General features: G+C 35.5%; 1 non-coding gene across 1 annotated transcript; it reads left to right on the top strand.

Moving 5' to 3' along the window:
* Positions 1 to 2922: 2922 nt before the first annotated feature.
* LOC122096790 lies at positions 2923 to 3029 on the top strand. Its single transcript, XR_006145396.1, has one exon. It is a non-coding gene; the product is annotated as a U6 spliceosomal RNA (small nuclear RNA).
* Positions 3030 to 5887: the final 2858 nt, after the last annotated feature.

Below are 5887 nucleotides of genomic sequence, written 5' to 3'. Positions count from 1 at the left end.
CAGTGACTAAATATTTAAATTAAATCCTATAAAGTATACTCCTTTAATTTTCTGGCTAAAGTGTTCTACAATCTAGATATATATATATTTTGTCGGCCGTGGGGCTTGAACTCTGGGCCTGGGCACTGTCCCTCAGCTCTTCAGCTCAAGGCGAGTGCTCTACCACTTGAGCTACAGCACCACTTCCGGTTTTCTGGTGGTTTATTGGAGATAGGAATCTCACGGTCTCTCCTGCCCCAGCTGGCTTTGAACCGCAATCCTCAGATCTGAGCCTCCTGTGTAGCTAGGATTACAGGTGTGAGCCCCCAGAGCCCAGCCAATCTAGATATTTTTAAAGGAAATATTGTACGTTGTTTCCTTGGTGACAATGTAATTGGAAGACTTAACATTTTCATGCACCATTGCCGTCTTAAATGAAGTAGATGTACATGGGTTTGCATACAGAACTTTTGGAAGAGCATTAGTGTTGAATCTTGGATGGAATTTGATTGGGAATTGTGGCAAGTTTCAATGGTATGAGAAGAAAAAGGCCACACTAATATTTTATCTGCTACAATGCTATATTAGTTTATTCAAACACACACATACACACATATACACAGATATACACATGTGTAGTATGAAGACCCAGTCAGTATGCAAGAAAATATTTTAATAGGAATTCCATAAGATATTTAGTCTGCTGAGATCTAATTAGAATTTGTAGACATATCTAGTTGTTTCAATCCCTGGACAAGTCATTATCATTGGTGAAGGTGTGGCCATTTGAATTTAGAATGCCCCAGAAAGACCTATGTGTTAAAGAAAAATGACTTACCATTTCCTCCCAGACTGTAAACAATACCTGAATAGTTCTTTTGGAGATTAAGTTCTTCAGAGTGAAACCTATGAGAACATGGACTGTCATCTACTTTCTTCTTTTCCCTTTAATCATTCTAGGTCAAAAACATTTCTTTTTGACATACTCCCCACCTTGACATTGTCTTGTCATAGGCCACCAAAGCCATAAAATCAATTGAACATACACTCAAACCTTCAAACTTATAAATCTGAGTAAGCCTTTCTGCTTATTAAATGGACAATATCACTTATTATGGTAGGTTATAAAGCTAACACAGAAATCTAGTCTTTCTAACAAGGTAAAGTATATAAAAATGCTGCATTATAAAATATCTAACTCCAAGTTGTATTTTGTGTTTTTGTTTCTGTAGATCCTAGAGCTTAAACTCACGGCCTGAATGGTGCTTTTGTGTTCAAGGCCAGTGCGCTACATAAAATCTGACCTGGAACTCCATTTCTCCTGGTGGTTAATTGGAAATAAGAATCTAATGAACTTTCCTATGCAGGCTGTCATATTCATGTTGCATACTTTATGTAATGCCGATTCTCAACATTGTATAGATGCTCCAATTACAATATAAAAAAAAAAACTTAAAACATACTAAGGATATTTGTAAAGTATAAAATGAAGGAAAAATTTTCATCCTTTACAAATCTATGCAAAATCTATGCTAAACAATTGATATTTTACTGTACCTTTCCTGCAACCAGTTTGATATAGTTTAATACTTGTCACACCAAGTTTCTCTGTATTCTACTGGATATTTACTTTTTCACGTATGTGTGTATACGCATACATATATGCATCTATCTATATATGTTTCAATGTGGATCATCGGACTTGAAGCTGCTTTGTTTTGCTGTTCAGCAATTGAACCTTGCCGCCTCATTCTGTGACAATATCTGTGCTCATTCTCATCATTCCTTTATTTACCAAATCATCACCTTCTAAAATCAGCTTCATTTCTTGGGTAAGTTTACCAATCAGTCCAACCAATATCCACCCAGAGGGTCTTAGTAAATCAAGTTTTAAGGAAGAAGATAACATGAAGTAACAACTACAGAAATTCTACAGAGACCTGACATCTTTCACATTTCTGCCTTCCTTCTCTTCTCATTCTTCAAAAGCATTGACTAACACTATAAATATACTGCAATTATATGTTAAGGATCAGTGGGGTTTTTCCCAACCTGAAGCCTTCTTTTCCGTGATTCTTGACATAAACTTTTTGGGAGATTTTTTGGATTGTGAGGGGATTCCATCCAAAACAAAGCCATGTATATCAAGAAAATCAATATTTTCAACTCAGAGTACTAAGCAAAAGAGGGAGAAAATTAAGGTTAGCTATATATGTTAAGCACAAATATAGGCAATATCAAGATATCTTGAAATTGTATACTTTTATTGGATAAAGTGGCTCAATCCTGTAATATTATCTACTTAGAAAACAGAGATTAGAGTATTGCATTTCCAGGCAAGCCCAGACAAAAAAAGACTTTTCAGAAACTCTAACCATTTGCTGGGTGCAATGTGTTTTGCTTGTGTTTGGAGGACTACAGTCCAAGCAGGCCCAGCATAGTGATACTACCTCAAAATAAGCAATCAAATTACAATCTGCAGGTATGGCATAGTAGAGATGCCAAAGTTGTAAAGTTCCTTTCGTTGCTGCAATTGGTCTTCCTGTATTCCTATTTAAATATTTTTCCCTTCCCCTCCACAAATGATGCCAACATCAAAAATGTGTGCTTATGTAGGAAATGCATGATTCTAAAATTTCATGACAATTCTTTTGAACTTACTTTTTGTGGAATTGTCTAGTTTAAGAAAATCAATTACACTTTCTATATAAAAAATGTTCTGGGGCTGGGAAGGTGGCTCAGTGGTAGAGTGCTTGCCTTGCATGCCTGAGTCCCTGGGTTCAATTTCTCAGCAGCACATAAACAAAAAGAAAAAAGCTGGAAGTGGGGCTATGGCTCAAGTGGTAGAGCTATCGCTAGCCTCGAGCTGAAGAGCTGAGGGACAGCGCCCAGGCCCAGAGTACAGGCCCCACGACCGGACCCCCCCCCAAAAAAACATGTTCTGTGCTTAATCTGGTAGCCCATTCACTAACATTGAAATGATACAGAGAAGATTAGCATGGCCCCTGAGCAAGGATGACTCGCAAATTCAGGAGGCAATCCATATTTATACAACAACAGATGCTGGAGGGGATGTGGCCACAAGGGAACCCTACTCCATTTTTGGTGGGAGTGTAAACGTGTTCAACCACTTTGGAAAGCAGTATGGAGTTTCCTCAAAAGACTCCACATAAAGCTCCCCTATGACCCAGCAACCCCACTTTTGTTCATTTACCCAAAGGATCACAAACAAGACCATACTAAAACTACCAGCACAACTATGTTTATTGCAGCATTATTTACCATAGCTAAGATATGGAACCAACCCCTATGCCCCTCAGTAGATGAATGGATCAAGAAAACGTGGTAAATATATACAATTGCATTCTATGCCTCCATCAGAAAGAATGATATCGCCCAATTTGTTTGGAAATGGAAAGACTTGGAAAAAAATTTATTAAGTGAAATAAGCCAACTCCAAAGAAACATAGGTCCCATCGTTTCTCTTATTTTCAATAACTAATATATGTCCCGGATTATCATAAAATGTCAAAAGCTATGTGCATTTGACCAGATAAGATGATGTTAAGCTAAATGAACCCCAAGATAGGGACACAAGTGGTTCTATCTTGTTATTATTTCTAACATACAAATACTATATGATGTGATTTTTTTTGTTTCTTTATATGTTCCTCAACCATGCTATAACCCCTTTTTTCACTATATTTGAAGTTGGTGTGCCTACATCTTGTATATACGTTTCTTTAATTTGGGGAGGGGAAGGAAAAAACAAAATGCTTAAATAGGGATACAGTTTGACCCCTGGTAACAATGAGATGCACAAGACACTATGTTGAAAAATGAATTGTACAATTTAGGCAGGGGGAGGGGGAGAGGAGGAGTGGAGTGTACTTGTGGAGGTGGGAGAGAAGGGATGGTGGGGGAAAAACAAAGGAGGAGGTAACAATGCTTGTTAAGAAATGTACTCATTACCTTGCTCATGTAAATGTAACCCCTCTGTGCAGTATTTTTAAAATAAAAAAATGTATAAAAATGTTCTGAGATTGAAGAGTTCATTTCCCTTATTTTACCCATATAATATCGTTAACAAATAAATTAATGCAAAACACTGGCATGAAGGTATTATGAATAAATCTGTGTGTTTGTGCATGAGTGCACACGTGTTGGTGTGATCAGAATTTGAATTCAGGGCTTCAAGGTCTTGCTAGGCCTTTCCTCTCTAGATTGGTGAGCTATTATATGAGCTACATCTCCACTCCTGGCTCTTTGCTAGTTCATTAAAATTTTTGAAAATCTCAAATATTTTTTTGCCGTGATTGGCTTCCAATTGTTCTCCACAGATCTCAGCCTCCTGAGTAGATATCTCAAGTAGACAAGATTACAGGTGTGACCAACCAGCACAAGGCTGTCAGAATAATTTTAAAAGTAGAAGAAAATTTACTTCATGGGGGCCTGTTATTATCATCTCCTACTTTTAAAGCACTTTGCTTTAAAAGTAAATGTGAATTTATTAAATTAAATGTAAATTTATTTCTCTTTTGGATTCTTAAAAGACAGAAAGTGATGATATTTAAAAGTTTTGGTACTTTTTTAAAAGAAAAATGGAAGTGTAGGACAGAAGAAATTTGGCTGTCTTTGAAAATCAATTTATAAGCTCAATTATGTACATGATAACACAATGTCGCCAACACAGTCTGTGCTGAAGTCAAATTGTGACAGAAAAAATCATCATGGGGAATAATTGCTATGCTATTATTTCTTGGGCAATATGAATATTGAATTTAGAGTGTAAGAGAATGGTGAGATTTTACCTACCTTTTCTGTAATTGCTGAAAGATTTTTGGAAACTTTGATTCATTTCCTTCCTCACTGTGTGTCTTTGGGCCATTCACTTAGTGCCTTTAATTACAATTTTCCCAACACTAAAATGGTAATAACATTAGCATTATAGCAAATGTTATCTTAAGAATTAAGAGAAATAAAACTTGTGAAAAATTTAACATAAACTTCTATGAATGAGCTTTGAGTTTAGCCAACAGTTTTTTAAATACTAAATAAAATGTATTACAGAAACCATTACATGTAGTGAGCAACCAGAAGTAATGTTACCTATTGACAATGCTCTGTTTCCAAGGAACCCAGGTGGATAACTTCTCATGCTGTAAATCAAAATGGTTATGTTATGTTTTGATAGTGTAAAAATATCAGGGATATTATAAAGAAGGAATGTTGTAGACAGATGTGAAGTCCATATGAAAATGTACAAAACTGATAAAACGTAATAGTATCTGAACAGTATATTTTGGTTTACATAATTTAAGGTACATCACAAAGATAGGGAAAACCTAGAAGAATGAACTATCTTTTTGAAATCCTATCATAGATCCTTAGCAGGATGAACTCTTTCCTCATTCTTGTAGAGGCATCATCAGATGAGAGGAACTCTATTTTTTTGTTTGTTTCCTTCCATTTATTCTTCAGTTTGAAATCAACTACATGAGACTGAAAGAACCAAAATTAGACACGCAGGGTTTGGAAAGAGCAATCAACATAAAATAAATAAAGTACATAAAGTTTTGTAAAAGGTCTACCCAAATTGAGTTATATAGTCTCAAGCATAAACAGAAAATGATTTAAGCAATATCATTTTATTGAAAATTGAAAAATGTTAGGCGTTGTTTAATTTTTCCTTTCTACTACATTGAATTAAGTATTGATTTTGTATAGAGACATTAAAGATGAGATAAATAAGAAACTTGATTTAAAATGGACAAAAGTTCTGAATAGACATGCTTTCCAAAAAGCCCTGAAAATCACAAAGTTGTGTGTAATACCACTTCTATGCTGGATTAATGCTTTCTGAACAGACATCATTAGAGAAATGCAACTCAAAATTACTATGATACTA

Source organism: Dipodomys spectabilis, unplaced genomic scaffold, assembly GCF_019054845.1.
Source record: "Dipodomys spectabilis isolate Male_0828 unplaced genomic scaffold, ASM1905484v1 ptg000388l, whole genome shotgun sequence".
NCBI classification, from domain to species: Eukaryota; Metazoa; Chordata; class Mammalia; order Rodentia; family Heteromyidae; genus Dipodomys; species Dipodomys spectabilis.
The sequence above is the reverse complement of the archived record's forward strand: the minus strand, read 5'-3'. Positions and strand labels throughout refer to the sequence as shown.